Raw genomic sequence first — 17770 nt, 5'->3', positions numbered from 1 at the left:
ACAGGTGTGAAATTTTTTACATGTAAAATGCTTCAAATTATATTGTACTGTTACAATACCTTCCACTGCTTCTACTGATAGTCTGTTCCTTTCATCTGACCGTTGAGTGTTGATTAGTGAAAATATCCTGTCAAACTTATCAAATTACATAATGATAAACACAAATATACAGTTATTTACATCACCCCTCCCATGTTTGACGGCTTTAACAATAAATCTTTGATAACTTGTATGGCTTATCGGACCCAACATGGTTTTTAAATTTAAATGGACAAACTAGGCAAAATAAAAATTAACTCTACTCTGAAATAATCCTCTGAGGTTCTGGCTGATATGTACATCTATTATCAGGCAGTATATCTCACTTGACAATATGTCGGAGAAAGAACAATTATTTGTAATTTGTATGCATCTAAAGTTTGATTAGTGTAATATGTAGCTAGTCGGCGATGTATATAATGGAGGAAGAAAGAAACTGGCCATCCTACTTCATTATTTCCTGGCCTAGGCCAAATTGCCTCATAAATGGTGCCTTCTTGTATCACTTGTAAGGTTCAAACCTGTCTTCGGACAGTTGACTAAAGAACAACTCTGAAATACCTCGAAATGCATTTACATCTGTATAACTTTAGTATATGTCTTATCACTGAAAATATTACAGAGCCTTCAAATAGAAGTTCATGAAGCACACTGTTTGCTGACAAAGTCGGGTATTCATAGCCCCTGAAGTCAAGTGCATGGATTTATCATGCAAATTACAGTAACCACCTACCTTTGTCATAGAAGATGTTGGAAATAATTTCATTGTGCTGCCACACATCTTTCATATCTTTTAAGAAAATTTGTATTAACACGCATTATCTCTTCTTCTTGCTGCAATTTCCCTTCTTATATTGTCTTTCAGTTCTTCCAACATATGCGAGTTAATCCAATACAGTTTACCTTTTATTTTAAGTTCTTCCATAAAAAGAAAATGTATACAGTATTGCAAGAATATCCACTGTAAGATATAACAAACATGGCCAACAAAACAGTTTATTTAGTTTTTTCGACCCTGCCAACCAATACACATTGTTGTATTGAGCTGTACTGAACGAGCGCACATATTCTCTATAATGTCTGTCTTCTCTTGAATAGTCCTTCGGGAAAATGGATTTAATAATAAGGTTTCAATAACACACAATTCCGAACTCATTGCAATTCTTCAAATTAATGTTTAAGAATTAATAATACATGCAGCAGCTAACATATGCATTCCGCTCATACAATTACATTGCACTCGCAAATCACAGCACATTCTCACTGCCAATACTGGTCTGTGTAACGTTAAATAGTCGTTGGTGTAGCTCTCGGACCAGAGCTTCAAACAACACATAACAGAAGCATGTGCGCCTAGGACGGGCCAAGGAGGAAGGCACTTGCGCGCGCATCATATTCTCGCTATTTCTACGTCTTTCCTGTAGCTCCAAGAAACGAGCAAGCATTGCGATATTTGCGGTTTGCAACCTGCGGATGGTATTACGCCTATACAGTATTTAAAAAATCAAAATAAATTTTAATGTATGTAACGCCATTTTGAGAAATACACATTCTACGAAAATATTGGGCTTGTGCAGCAAGCATAGCATGCCCTGAGAAATCATCCCTGGTAAACACCACTATCTTATGTTAAAGGAGTGGAAATTTTCAATGGTTTTCATAAAACAATCATAGTCCAAACACTGACCAGGACGATGGTAGCATTTACAAATATCACATTCATATCATTTTAAACATTTATGCATACAATTTTAAACAGTAGTAGACTTGCAGTATTGCTTCTTATGTACACAGCAAAAGCCACCTCAAAGAAAAATACTTTAACATGCCAATTATTGTATTAGTTATGGACTCATCTTTAGGTACAGAAGTAACCCCATGGAAGAAATGTAAACAACAAAAGGAGAATAAATAGGATATAATAAAGAAAAAGAAGATTAAAAGAGGCGCACACTTCAGCCTCAACAGAGAATTTTCTCTTAAAACAACGATTGTCTACAGTTACCTACATTTACACATGTATTTCTATGAGGCAATTTAAGTTATAAATGTACTTCAGTTTTCCGCAGTTTCTATAACACCATAAGAAATGACATAATGAATTTCATACTTGAAGTGTCAACAACAATCATGTCAGATAGTTTTTTGTTTTCTCCTGAAAATTTAAGTTTTTGTACTCTGGTTTTTTTTTTTTTTTCAAAAAACCCTTCAATTACTTTGATGGACTGTTTTTGAGACACTCCATATATTACCAATATAGAATTCTATCTTCAATATCAAAGAAAAATACCATTTACATACAAATAATCATGTAAATGAGGCCCACAGATTTATTCTCTCGTCCAATGAAAGTCGGTTTCTTCCGAGGTTTTGCCCAGCCATGAGACTGACGCAGGATGGTCTACAGCAAGTCCTCGGCCTCTTCATTTAACTCCCTTTGGTCTGATTACTGGTTGGAGGTTTTCCAAGGTTTCTCTAAACCATAAGGCAAATGCCAAGTAATCTTTTGGCGAATTCTCGGGCCTCACCTCATCTCACTACATCTCGCCAAAATATTGTAGAAAATTGCAAAATTGTAAAACTGTAAAAATTGTAAAATACTGTAAAAATTGTAATTGTAATTGTAATATTGTAAAATTTGAACTTGTTCCACATCTTAAAACTTCATTGCTAATGTAAGATTTATGGAATATAATAAATGAAATGAAAATGAAAAAAAAAAAAAAATCTTTCCATCCAAAAATCCATCATCCTATTCCAGGATTGAATTGAAATGCAAGCATAGTAACCACTAAATCATCAAATATGCTTTTATTTATAATTATCACAGCTCTATTATTTTAAAATAATTACTTCTTAAGTAGATTTGAGCCGTTCAGAGTAAAAGTGGTGTAAGTCAGGAATGGGTAATGAGGTTTAAAGTAAAAATTCTGTAAAATACAGAGCAAAGTAGGAATTAATATGTCCTTCTTGCTATTCACTGAATACTAATAGTTTAAATAAATTGAATATTAACTGTTACTTTGCTCTGTATTTTACAGAATGTTTACTTTAACCCTCATTACCCATTTTTGACTTACACCACTTCTGCTCTGAACGGCTCATTTATATCAATATGTGAAGGCGGTACAATGGTCAATGTTAAATACACGTACCTGCCATAAAATAATCGATTTTATTAGGATAAATGTGATTACTTGATACAGTGAATGAATCATTTACATTTCAGATTGATTACACTAGTCGACAAATTTTAACTTTTTGTCTGTCACAGAAATGAAATCAGCTGATTTTTACTAAATCGACCCTGCTGATTACGAAAATGGCAGCGAAAAATCTGTAACACGTAACATTTTTGTGCGACAGAAGGGGAAATATTTTGATTAAAAAAAAACGTTTTCGCGCATTTCAAAAGACGTAATTACAACAGTGAAAATAAATAAATTCCTAAGATGCAAAATTTATACACAAAATACACTGACGTTTCACAGAAAAATAATAACGTCGCATAAATAATAATTACAATAAGAAAAAAATGGCATTATGTTCCTTTTTTCCCTTCAATATAGGCTTTTACTTTATTAATTTAAAACTGGATCAAAGTAACTATAATTTTTTAAGGTTTATAAATTAAATTGATTAAAATCTCAAATCAAATAATTTAGGAGCCCTACATTGAAGTAAACAACCATATACAGATTTCAAGCTAGATTTAAAAAAAAAGTATTTAGTTACTTAGAGTTATTTTTTCCTCTTGTAGTTTGAGTCACCTTCTCTGAACAAAAACCAACAGTAGTCCCCAATCATATTAGAATCCCACCTTCCTTGATATCGTTGTTCTATCCTGTGGATCATCGCTTACAGCTCCTAAGTTCTCTAGGAAAAGAGTCCAGATTGGAATGGAGGAAATGTATTTTCAATGACATTCGACAACCAAGCTTCTGGTAACTATGCAGGAGTTCTTGTACAAACTGTTGGTAATTGTCAGCTTTATTGTTACCTAAAAATCCACTAACAACACTTACAAAGGCATTCCAAGCTTCTTGTTCCTCAACATTTAATTTTTTTTCAAAGCTCTCATCTTTCAAAAGTTTCCTAATTTGAGGGCCAACAAAAATTCCCTCTTTCACTTTAGTCTCACTGAGTTTCGGAAACATATTCCTTACATATGCAAAACCTTCTCCATTTTTATGGATAGCTTTAACAAAACTCTTCATTAAACTAAGCTCGATATGTAAAGAAGGAAGCAGTAATTTTTCCGGTTTTACTAAAGGGACATACTTGATATTATGTTTTCCTGGGACATAGCTTTCTCTGGGAAGCCAGTCTTCACTCTGTAGTGTTTTTCAGTCGCTCTACTACCCCACAAACAGAGAAAGCAACAGTATTTTGTGAATCCATCCTGAAGTCCGAGCAATAAGGCGACAATTTTCAAATCTCCACAGAGTTGCCAGCAATATTTTATATTGGACTGCATCTAGTAACACTGACAAATTTATATAAGTTTCCTTCATATCTACTGAATACGCCACTGGAATTGATGGTTTAGTGTTTCCATTGTGCAATAACACTGCTTTTAAACTTATTTTGGAAGAATCTATGAATAATCTCCATTCCTCTGGGATGTGTTGAAATCCTAGTTCTTCCATTAAGCCATCTATATTTACACACATTCACATAGAATTCTTCATTATAAAATACTTTTAAAACCGTTCATGTCTCTTCCTGCACAATGAAATTTTAGTATCTGGTGCTAGCAGGTTCCACTGTTGCAGTCTAGACCCTAAAATCTCAGCTTGTTGTTTAGTGAGATTAAGATCTCTTATTAAGGTGTTCAGTTCACATTGTTGAATTAAATGGGGTTATTTATGATGTTCTGGGCTATAGGACGGATAGAGAATGTTGATGGTTGAGCTAAATCATCTGTTTGTTCTATTGGAAGAACCAATTCCTCCAATTGTGAAGGAGGATTAGGAACAGGCAGTTTTGGTCCAGGTGGTATAGGTCTTATTGCAGATGGAACATTAGGATATCCAATTGTAGATCTTGTTTTCTTTGAAAATCCCGTAATCTTTGTTAAACAGAAATAACAGTCTTCTGCATGGCTTGCCGGTTCATGCCAGATCATTGGAACTGCAAACGACATACTTCGAGTCTTCTTTCCGTTCATCCAGTTTATCAGCTTTGAGTAACATGTTGTGCAGCACATATGGGGAGCCCATGATTTGTCCTCATCACACACATTACATTCAAAATAGTAATAATATGCTTGTTTTAACTAATCTGATAACGGCCGACGCTGCGATTTTGCCGTAAATTCTCCACATACGTAACAAAAGCTGTCCGGCGAATTTACAAACGCACGACGAGATTTTTTAATTCTGAGAAAGAGTAAATGAACGCGAAGATAAACACTTAAAACCAGCGATACAACTTGTCACAAGCTCAAATAATATTCAACTAATCCTAAAATGCAATCTATTTCACTCTAAAAGCCCACCCTCTCAGTGCTTTCTGTCGGTCTAGCGTCATAAAGCAATAAAATAATACAGGTATATATCATCCACTACGCACCTTATTAATGCAGACTCATGTATTTGAAAGAACCTATTCCTTAAAATACACTTTTAGTATATACTGAGCACCAATAAGTTATAAAACGTATGAATATACTGTGTAACCGTTTAAATAAAGTCCATAGTTCGATACCCGAGTTCTTTGGTAAATTCATTCTTATTTTTTCACAATTTCCAATTTTCCTCTTAAATGGTGCGTGATGGAAAATTTTCAAGTTTAGATCTAGTATCAGCACACAAAAATTGATCTAAAATGACCATTTTCACCCTTGTGACAAAAACCTTGTTGACTAGTGTTATTAATTCTTTATGTAGACGAACCACTTCAAAAACTCATCTTTGTAAACCTGTGTGCAAGGGAAATGAGATTTTCTTGTGCACTTCTCTCAAAATCCACCATCGCTTTGCATGTTTGAATAAGATCTTGTACCTGTACTGCCAGAGCTGTGCTGTGGAGGTTTCCAAAGCTGCCATCAGGATGTTGCTGCTCTGCCAGACCCAGACTTGGCTTCTTTACGTAGTGGTCCAGATTTCGATTTCGGTGGTCACGAACAATGCAGTTGAGAGCAAGCAATACCATAGACAGAGTATCTGTAAATCACAACACAACCAATCAGAATGAAACAAAGAAATCTGATCTAAAATTGAATTACAAATACCATATTTCTGTATAGACTGTATATAGTCTATGGAATATAATGGCCGAATTTTGAATACCTTTGAAATTAATCAGATTATGTAAGATATGTATGGAAGATACGATAAGCAAAGTAGTAACAAATAGAATTATATCAGAAGAATTCGTAAATCAAACAGGATTAAAACAAGGTGACGCTCTCTTGCCAATCTTATTTAATATAGCATTAGAGAAGATAATACGACAGACTTAATACCAGCTGGAATAAACCTGGGTGGACACCACAAAATTTTTGCATAGGCTATGCTGATGATTTATTATTAATAGGAAGAAATGAGCTTCAAATAAGACAGCTATTTATTGAATTAATGGAAAAGGCACAAAACATTGGATTAAATATTAACGAGAGTAAAACAAAATAGCCTATATGGTAATCACTAGAACAAAAAGGATTCCAATAGCTTTAAAATAAAAAATTATAGTTTTGAAATAGTCAATCAGTTCAAATATCTTGGTGTTTTGATAGACAATTCTAATAACAGAAAACATGAAACACTTAACAGACTACATAATGCAAATTTTTATGCTGAAGGCCACTGGGAAGACCTCGAAGTAGATGGAAAGATGAAATTCAGAAGGAATGTATGGAAATGGGAATTACGGTACCAACTGGGAGAAACTAGCAAAAGACAGAACAGAGTGGAAGCGTTTTGTGAAATCGAAATGGAGCTGACATGCGCCATAATGTCCTTTGATTGATTGATTGATTGATTGGTATTTCTGTATAAGCCTTGCATGGAAGTACTGAGTGATCCATATAAACCTTTACCATTTTGATTAGTTATATCTTCCTTGTGGAATTCAATGTAATCTTTAAATAATTTATTGAATTTTATTATCACAGTGACTACGAGAATCAGTACAAGTGGTCATGACTGAAATAATACGACTGCCGACTTCCATTATTGTTGAGAAGTGTATTTAGTGAGAAGTTAGCTAACATACAGTACTCTTTTGTGCAGCATGTTGTTTTGGATAAAACCTACCGGTACTGTATTACAAGTTCCTTGATCACAAAGCAAAAGACATTTCGAATAGAGTTGCTGTATGTGATATTCCAAACAAGTCAACAATTCTATCATCTCCTCAGCGATAGTGGTGAAGACAGAACAGCAATGCCTCAAAATCATGTGCTGCATGATGATCGATAACATTTAATGTACTTACCATAGAAATCTTTATCCCAATTAAGCCAGAAATAGGATAGCCTACCCATGTGGCAAGTATCAGAGAGTATAGAGGATTCCACGTTAAGAAAAAAGCATTGAGCATATGGGGGCTGTTCCATCAATTATTTATAAGTCATTTCTTCAGAACTGGGAATTAATATGATACGTCATAACACACAAACAACCAGCCCCCAACCATAAAGCAACATACCCCCACCCCTACAATCGACAAATGCACATCGCAGAATTCAAGATCACCAGTAGTTCAGGAGACACTGAAGAAGACGTGACATCATGTCGAAACGGGCCGTCTGTCGAAGGAATATACCTTTTTAAAAATTTTAACACTTTTTAACGTATGACTAAATAATTTTATGTTTTTAACAAACAAAGTGTTAACGTGAACTTTAATCAATGGGAATTAATTAGTTTCCTGTAATCCATAGAACATAATTTCATTGAGAATTAGAGCGATTTCATGTGCTAAAATATTGTTACACTTCTAAAATTATCATAAGTTATATTTAATTTACGAATAATGGGGTAACAGCTAAATTGGTGGAATAGCCTTCCGCTTTTTTCCAAACATTCCGCTGAGGAATTTAACAGACAAGTAGGGGTAGTAGAGTTGAGGCTAAGATTTCACACTGTTAAAACATATACAACATTGTCTGGGTTTATTATATAAAATATCGGTACACAAAATTTAACTGTCAGCAAGACAAAAAAGACATTAGGTATGTAACTTAACTTCTTGTTTGATTATAGTGTGAAGTTAATAACGGAAAACGTGTGCTGCACATAATCTAAAATCAGTATTATAACCCTTCTTAAGGGGACACTCTGCCATTATAAGAAACTTTTTTCCTATTGTTCCGATTTCAATCAAATATTCATAGTATGTTTGGCTATGCATTGTAAGTATATGCACAAGATTTCAATTTCATTGCATACATACTTTTTGAAGAAAAAAAAACAAATTTTGAACACATAAGTTACTTTTGGGTCAAAAATTTAAATTAATTTTACAAAGTTGTAATATGTTATACAGAAACGGCAGGAGAATAATGCCTAGCATCAATTTTGTCTTACTATTATTATTTTAAAAACTATATAATTAGGCCTAATTTTTAAATTTGTAATTTAAAATTAAATAAAAACTGTTTAAAAAATCATAAAATTGTTCAAAATCAAAATTTGGCAAAACCCATACTAGGTCATGTTTATGGGCAATGTATCTACCAACTGTAAAAATTTCAAGAACATTGGATTATATTTACTATAAAAAGTACATGCCAGAATGATGAAAAAAAAAAGTTACGGAAAATTAGTTTTAAAGTTTATTGTATATATTACATGCTAATAATTGACACTCACCAATCAGAAGTCATCAGAACCATAAGTTTTTCCTTCCTTCTGCTTCAAAATGCTCTCCCTATGAATTCTGGCAACCCTTTCCTACTGTCTTCTGTGTTTCTCCATCTACAAATAATGTCGAACACTTTGTTTGTGGCAACAACTGTCTCATTGTTTGCAAATTTTGTTTTTTTATTTCTGAGACAGGTTGTGTTGGGTCCTTGAGAGTTGTTTGGTATGACCCCTGGTTGAACTGTACAACTGCTTCAATTACTGTCAGATGTACCTTTTTTTTGGACACAAAATTTAGTTTTGGGCACTTTGCCCATCTGACACTATGCAAACTCTCATTTGGATTTTGTCATTTCTCTTGTACATCTGGCTAAAATGGTATCTGATGACAATCTCTGCTATACAGGTAGTATTTTAGCCACTCAGGTGTCATTAAGGGGAGTACTGTCCATTTCTTTATGGGAATTTGGTTTTTCTCTCTTCGCTTTGGCTTTATTGTAGAGGCACCAAGAGTTCATTCCTTTAGGGCACTTATCATGTTCTGGCTTGGAATCTGTGCTTCTACAATGGTACAGAGTGGCCAACACAGCAGTCTTCATGTTTACAACATCAGGAATATTGGATGCAATAGTCCCCCTATAGTAGTGTTCTAGCTTCACTATTGTTGTGTCTTTCAAGTTGTCCCGAGTATTGCCTCCAAAATTCGTACCTCTTGTCTTCCATTTTTTTTATTTCACTTCTTATGCCTGAACCTAACCTCTCAGAAATATGGTTCAGGCACTCTTCTTTGATGATGGCATATGAATTACTGTATACATTTAGTTTCTGCAGATGGTTGAACGTCTTGGACTCACCATCTGACAAAAGTATAGTATATCGAAACCCAGTTTCTCTGATCTTTTCCAGAGTCTCTCTCCAGCCTCAACCTCCAATGCTGGAGATGATCCTAAATAATTCCTGTCACATTTTGATTTGTCCCATATGGCGGAATAACAACATCTCATTGAAGACAAAGCTCAGACTGTTTAACATAAATGTAAAATCAGTCCTCCTCTATGGTTGTGAAACAAGGAAAATTACGGATGTAATAAATAAAAAGATACAGACGTTCGTCAACAGATGCCTGAGGTGTATTCTAAATATAAGATGGCCGGAAATAATAGCAAATGAAGATTTGTGGAGAAGAACTAACTAATCACAAATATATTATCAAATAAAACAAAGAAAATGGAATTGGATAGGCCACACGCTGAGAAAGCCAGATGGAGCTATTGAGAAGACTGCAATTGGCTGGAATCCACAAGGAGTAAGGAAGAGAGGACGGCCTAGAAAAACATGGAAACGATCGATAGAGGAGGAAGTAGAGAGATGTGGGAAAAGCTGGAAAGAGGTGAAACAGATGGCTGGCGACAGAGTACGCTGGAGGAACTTCACTGCTGCCCTATGTTCCACCTAGGAACAACAGGAAGAAGAAGAAGACATTTTGATTTGTGCCCAATATACAAAAAATGGAATTTTGGACTCTCACTGCCAAGACTTTTTGCTGTCAAAAAACATGTATGGCAGTAAGCTTATTTGGAGAGAATCTCAAAATCTATTACGAGGCCTGTCAGAATATCTATAACACAGCCTATCCCATAATTACTTGTAAACTCTCTCTTCATTCAACTCCCATCAAAAGTTATACCAGTATCAATTATTTCTTTTCCTACAATTTCAGGGTTTTCTTTACAGTGTGCCCTTTTTACTTTTTCTCTAGCACGATTACAAACATTCTCTTGAAATGCTTCCGCTTCTCTAGAAATGACCGATAAATGATTATAATATGAGCACAATGTGTTCATGTTCATCCCTAAACTAAAATGTTCAATGGCAGCTTGTCCCTTTCCAAATGCATGTACAATTTTTCTATTGACATCAAATGATGGTTTACCCCTATGTTTATTTTCAGTTATTTTTGGACTGGAATAAGTGAGACACAACACACAACCACAACTCTGACACTTCACTATTACTTTGGTGCAAAACCCATGCTTTTCCCTGGTTTGTCACAGTTACTGCATAACACATTAGAAAATAGGGGATTCAGAGAGAGTGAGTGATTGAAGATATAGTCCACGTTGTCTGACACTGAATTATACTTTAGGCTTACCGGTACTTCAACATTTTCTGTAGTAGGTTCCAACTTTTTACTGATTGCTGTCTGTATAAATAGATTACTAGCAGAAGCAGGATTTGGAGAAGTTTCTTGGGTGGAATTATTTTTTGCCCACCTGACAGCAATAAAATTGTAGATTTGGCTTTTGCCTTTTTAAAATTAGAATAATTTCCCATCACAGAAATTGATGAATCTTCCTTTTGGTACAGCCAGTATAGAGAATTGAAAAGAAAAACTTTTAGTTTACCTTAGTTTTGTAGTATGGAGTAGTAGAAACTCGATGTGATCACTGGGAGAGCTGTGGTACCACCCAACCTGCCCAAAATAGGTACCTTACTTATATAGGAAAATCGTCCTGCTTGAATGAAGAAGGCGGCCATATAGTGAAACCTGCCTTTGCGGTCACTTTATTTAAATGGCCACCTGGCCAAAAGGCCAATTTTCTCTGGAAGCAATTGAATTTTCCATAAGAACAATACAAATTCTCCCTTTATTTAGCGGCCACCTCATGCGCAGGACAGCGGCCAGGGTCTATTTGGATTGGAACCTGACTGTAACAGTCACTGTCCAACAAGAAATCTTTTCAGGGTTACTGTCTGACCTATTTTTTCGATGGTTAGAGGACAGAGAGCAATAACACGAGGACAATACCTAATGTACAACAGTACAACCTCCATATCTTGGGGTTAGTTGTTTACTGTTTTATGACTCTTTTGTCACTTTCCACTTCGACCCTGCACAGCTATAAATTCTTACTCGTTTTTAAAGGATTGAAACACGGACGTTTTCTATCGAAAATGTCACAGTATGCTTCAGGTCAGTAGTTAACCATTCGAATTTTTTTCTCCTCTTTCTATCTTTCTCTATTTGGACCAGCTATTACGAATTTTTCTTTTCATTCAGTTGATTCAGAACTGTGAAGCTAGTTTGAGAAAGAAATCATGACTTACAATAAATCTAGAGTGATGTTAAGTTTAGAGGTGAGACGAAAAATGATTGAAGAAAGTGAGAAGGGAACATCTGCGAGAGAAATTGCAGAAATATTCAAATGTGGAAGGACACAAATAAACGGTATAATTAAGAATAAAGATGAAATATTAGAAGAATTGGAGAAAAATATGCCGAAAAAGAAGAGAGAATCTGTGTTTAGTAATGTGAATGATTTCGTTTACAAATGATTCAAGTGTGCGAGGGCGAAGAAATTGCCAGTAAGTGGGTCTATGATTCAAGAGTAAACTCTTGAATTGCCAAAGAACTCAATGTAAGCAATTTTGTTTCTAGTAATGGGAGGTTAGAGTAGAATGCTTTAGAAAACGGCATAACATTGCATTTCGTTCTGTGTCTGGTGAAGGAGGTGACATTGCAACCAATGTTAATGAAGAATGGAAAAAATAGACTGCCTTCAATTCTTGCGGAATATGAACTCAGAGACATTTACAATGTTGACGAAACAGGTTTTTTTCAGGACCCTCCCTAATAAAACTTTAAGTTTTAAGAAAAAGAGTGTAAAGAGGGGAAGTTGGCAAAAGACAGAATAACCCTGCTATTTTGTTGCAATGCTGCAGGAGGAAAAGAAGCACTCTTAATGATAGGAAAATCATTGAAACCGAGATGTTGGAAAAATGTTGACATGGGCTTGTTGGGGGTGAAGTGGACTGCCAACAATAAAGCTTGGATGAAATCACATTGTTTGAGAATTAGCTACTGTATGCGATTTCAATTCCAAGATTAAATGCCAAAATCGCAATGTGATCAGTGAAATTGGTGTTTCCTCCCCCAAATACATTACACCTCCAGCCCCTTGATCAAGGTATTATCCAGCCATTTAAATTGAGGTACCGCAAGCGAGTTTTGAAAAGGCTAGTTGCAAGAATTGGAAGAGGCTGAGATTAATATGCACGATTGTTGTAGGCGCACAGTAGTAAAAAGTCAATGAAATTCAGTATTTTTATAAAAACAGCAACCTTAATCAAGTAGCCACCTGATAAAACGGCCATTTTACAAGGTAACTTCAGATGGCCGCTTTAGACAGGTTTCACTGTATTTCGTCGTTGTGACGTAATTTGAAGTGGAGTGGGAGAATGATTGCAGTGTCGCTAACTGTGGTAAATGACGCGCGTAGTGTGAGATCTGAACTTGAAATGGCATGCGCGCGATATGATATGAAAGTATGGATTTTGTAGGTATACTGCGAAATACAGTGGAGTGGGAGAATTTTCTAGTTTCACACAATATTTTCAGGCAGTCAGTGGCGTGTCCAACGTGTGCCAATATCAGACAGGTAATAGGCAGGAACAACAGATGTTATTATAGGTGCAACAAACGCCACGGAATGGCATTGAGATGTAATTTTGAACGTAGTGCTAGACGTGGTTCATTTGTGGGCGGAAGCAAGTTATCTGTAATCGAAATTGATGAGAGTAAATATGGACGCAGAAAATACAACTGGGGCAGACGCGTTGAGAGTCAATGGGTTTTTGGGGGGATAGAACGAGGAAATCCTGGTAACTTCTTCCTTGTCCCTGTACAGAACCGCAATGCAGAAACGTTGCTAAATCTAATTACACAGTGGATTCTTCCTGGCACGACTATAGTGTATGACTGCTGGAAAGCTTATAATGTCTTGCAAAATGAAGGCTTCATGCATCTCCGTGTTAACCATTCTGGTGAGTTTGTTGACACGGACGCCAGCGGCGAGATTCACATGGAAAATGTATCACGTCTAGCGAGACAAATCTTGCCCGTTCACACCCAGAACATTGAGAGGAAGTGGCTCTCCATCAAGTACTTGATGCATGTGTTCGGCCGAAGGAAGGAGCATTTCGAGGGCTACTTTGCTGAGCACATATTGAAGTCGAAATTCCCGAGGTCCCGTCTGTTGTGCGAGTTCTTCAAAAGGGCAGCACTGCTCTACCCACCACAACCATAAATGGGTAAGTATTACTATTGGACCATCGGATCTGTGCCCCTTCAGCGCTGTCGTCGTTCTTGAAAAAGTTAACGCCTGTACTCACTCCATTCCACCCGCTTTCCTCCCACCACGTCAAACAGCAGACCACGAACCTTGCCGAATAGGGATGTTGCCAAACTTCCGTCAAACGTCGTCATACATAACTGGTCCTCCATGCTACAATATAATTTCTTTCAATCAAAATACATCTTGTATTTCTACATTTTTTAAACCTAAATTGCATGTCTCGAATCACTTTCCGTAGCGTTTCTCTCCAACCTTGGAAATTATTGCTTCTCTCATAACCTTCAGTAATTTCTTCAATGTCGGAATTTATTTCTGCAAGGTATTAAATTCTTGTATCTTTTTTCTTAAAATATACATCGGTTCATATGATCTACAAGAATTAAAGGTTCTCTAGGTCTGTTCTTCCCTGGTGATTCTAATTTTTCATCTCCTCCACAGACTCTCCCTCTCCTGATTTTCTTTATTAGGCGCTCTGACCTGCCTATATAAATTACATAACATGTTGTATTAGTATTAGGTGAGTAAGTAATTTTAATACATAATCAATTGAAATAAAATAAGTCTCACCTGTGATCGCAGCTCTTTTTATCGTTGCCTATAGGAAAGAGATGACCTGTTTGTTTCTCTTCATCGCAAAATGCTATTACTTGCTTAATAATATTTTTTCACCACTCCGTCACAGCCTAAGACTATGACTCCGTGCTGCAGTATTCATGTTGAGTTGACAATACTGGACTGCAAGTGCAAATAAACTGTCCCGCAAGAAGACTCAAAATTGTGAATTGTGGGGGAGAGAAAGGGAGAGAGATAGAAAAGAGAGAGATAGAAATGCAGGGAGAGAAATGAATTACCGAGGCTGAGAAGGAATTAGGGTTCAGTTCGCGTATCTTACGGGGGAACAGATCAGATGGTCCGACAATATAAACCTAACCTAACGTAACCATTCATATAATCTTATACACCTAATCTAATCTAATCTAACCTAACCTAACCTAACCTAACGTCTGAGAATAGTACACACTTAACCTAATCTAACCTAACGTCTGAGAATAGTACACACCTAACTTAACCTAACCTAACATCTGAGAATAGTACTCACCTCACCTAACCTAACCTAACATAACATCTGAGAATAGTACAAAATGTAACGTTGAAACCTGTCAGAAAATACTACACGCCTGTTCTAAATTTACACACCTAACCAAACCTAACATACCGCAATACACACGTTATGTAACCTAATGTAACATTATACTACACACCTATTGTAACATTCCTCACGTTTAGCACACCTGTTGTAACATTCCTCACATTAGTTTCATTTCGTTTGCAGATATTGGCATCCCTGCTACACCTATAGCCTGTCGTCTACCGGAAATCGAGAGTCATCTAGTGGAAGTGAAAATTCAAGATAAGGAAATATTGCAGGCAGCCAAAATGGAAGGGGGCGCAAAAATCACGCATATCCATTGTTTCAAAAAAAGGAGCATCAACCAGGATGGGCAAGTAGAATAAATCCCCACCAAAACAGTAGCAATAACATGTAGGTCACAGTCTCTGCCAAAAGCCCTCACTCTGTATTGCAACAGATACGAAATACGAAATTTTCAAGCTTCCATATTACAATGCCTAAACTGCTACAAATTTGGACACCCAGCCAAATTCTGTAAAAATACACAGAAGTGCAGAAAATGTGGCAACACACATCCGATGGAACGATGTCCCAGCACCTGCATAAAATGTAGCAACTGTCAGGGTCCTCACACCCCAGTAGACAATAACTGCCCAAACAAAAAGCTGGAAACACAAATTTTGCAGATAGTAAATGAAACACGAATGTCACGATATGATGCCATGCAGCTACTAACTGGTCGCAAGTCCTACGCAGCAGTCGCAATACAGAACAACTCAAATACAAGTAAAGATAACTTTCCGGAGCTACCAAAAATAAATACCACACAAACTGTACATAGCCCACAGGTAGAAAACAGTACACAACCAGAAACAAGTAGGAAGAAAAGAGACTCCACAGAAACACCTACATCAAAACTGGGGCTCCCCCTGAGTAGGAAGGTAGACGAAGAGGAAAACAACAAGCAGGTCCAGTGTCGAACCACACCAGGCAAACAGTATAAAGAACTATATGGTAAAGAGATCCAATATACAGAATTAGCAGAAATCACAACAACCCAAGACTACAAGAAAAGTAGTGCATCAACCCTACAATACCCAAAACACGCGGGAACAAACCCTCCTTACCAAGAAACAAAGCCAGAAAAGCCGAAGAAAATGGAAAATGAGAGACTAGAAATTTACAAAATGATCCAACAAATTCTACCAAATGTTAATGAGAGTAAAAAAAAAAAAAAAAAAAAAAAAAAAAAAAAAAAAAAAAAAAAAAAAAAAATTCTAAAAAAACTCCAGCTCAAATCCCAGAAGGTCTTCGAGGTCTTAAACTAATCCAATGGAATGCCCGAACCATTCATAACAAAACGGTAGAATTCCAACAATTTATTATACAAGAAGAGCCTGACATAGTTTTCATATCTGAAACATGGTTACACTCATCAACAAATTTACTATCCAGGGTTTCACAATCATACGCCTAGACAGACTACGAAGAGAAGGTGGAGGAATTTTATTCATGATAAGAAAGGACATTCTCATCCACAACGTACGGACTGTCACCAATTACAATGACTCGTTTCAAACAATAGAAATAGATATAGATGCTTACCAAATCATTGGAATCTACAATGCCCCAGGCAACCACATAACCCAGACTTTCTGGACAAATCACTTTCCTATAAATAGCAACAAAAAATATGTCATTATGAGAGACTTTAATCTACACATCACAATAACTCGAAACAGCATCTCTTTGAGATACAAATTTGCCCAACACCTACAACAGGACATCTCCTTAATCAATGAAGACCACCCGACACGTTAGGACAGCCAATTAGGACAGCAAAATAGCTCACCAGACCTCACTTTCCTCTCACACAATCTCATTCCAACTACGACCTGGCAAATCAAAATGGATAATATGAGCAGTGATTATTTTCCCATATCCATATCAATCAACCAAGTAATCAAGCGACAAACAATTCGCCAATAGAGCACAAAAGTAGTTATCATACAGGCAGGCACAGAAGTGGATATCGAGCAGCTCGTGCAAATCATAACAGACTACAGCCAATTTGAGGAAAATTGCAACAAACCAGCCAAATCGACCAAAAACTGGCACAGTACTGTCAAACCCAAATGGTGGAGTGAGGAGATAAGGGAGGAAATCAACACGAGGAAAGAAATGGCAAAAACTTTCATCCGCCAAAAAAAATTTAACCAATTACATTGCCTACAAACGACAACATGCAAAGATATGAAGGCTCATTCTCAATGCCAAACGCAAGGCCTGGAAAACCTTCTGCTCCCAAATTATAGGCCACACATCCACTTCAATGGTCTGGAAGCAAATAAAATGGTTTACCAGAAAAGAAAGTCCCAAAACTCAGTAGCGGGTGGTGAGTTTGAAAGTTGGGGAGGCCAAGACGTGAATGATGAGAATATAAAAATATAAGGCCTGTGACATACCTCATTATCAAGCACAGAAGTTATAGGTTTTAATAAATTAAAATTAGGTTTTCCAATTTATGTTTTAGGATTTTAAATCTTATGTTTAGGAATTTATATAATTTTACGGGAAAAAATAAAAATAAACAACATACTGTTAATATTATTACGACGGCTTGGTAAAGATTGTCTCTCTTTAGGACACTCCAA

The 17770-nt window shown here is 36.2% G+C and overlaps 1 protein-coding gene across 8 annotated transcripts in view; it reads right to left on the bottom strand.

Moving 5' to 3' along the window:
• The window catches only part of LOC138710161 (putative per-hexamer repeat protein 5), a 281887-nt gene that overhangs the window by 255794 nt on the left and 8323 nt on the right, over positions 1–17770 (bottom strand). For 3 of the 8 annotated variants that reach the window (XM_069840801.1, XM_069840799.1, XM_069840800.1), the window contains exon 2: positions 6046–6206. The gene's annotated coding sequence lies outside the window, so the exon portion shown is untranslated. Of the gene's footprint in view, positions 1–6045; positions 6207–8858; positions 14466–14551; positions 16612–17770 lie in introns of those variants that run through there. The other 5 variants (XM_069840795.1, XM_069840797.1, XM_069840796.1 and 2 more) reach the window with 4 other exon arrangements.

This window comes from Periplaneta americana, chromosome 12, assembly GCF_040183065.1.
Source record: "Periplaneta americana isolate PAMFEO1 chromosome 12, P.americana_PAMFEO1_priV1, whole genome shotgun sequence".
Lineage (NCBI taxonomy): Eukaryota > Metazoa > Arthropoda > Insecta > Blattodea > Blattidae > Periplaneta > Periplaneta americana.
Note: the sequence above shows the minus strand (reverse complement) of the source record. Positions and strands in the feature narration are given on the sequence as shown.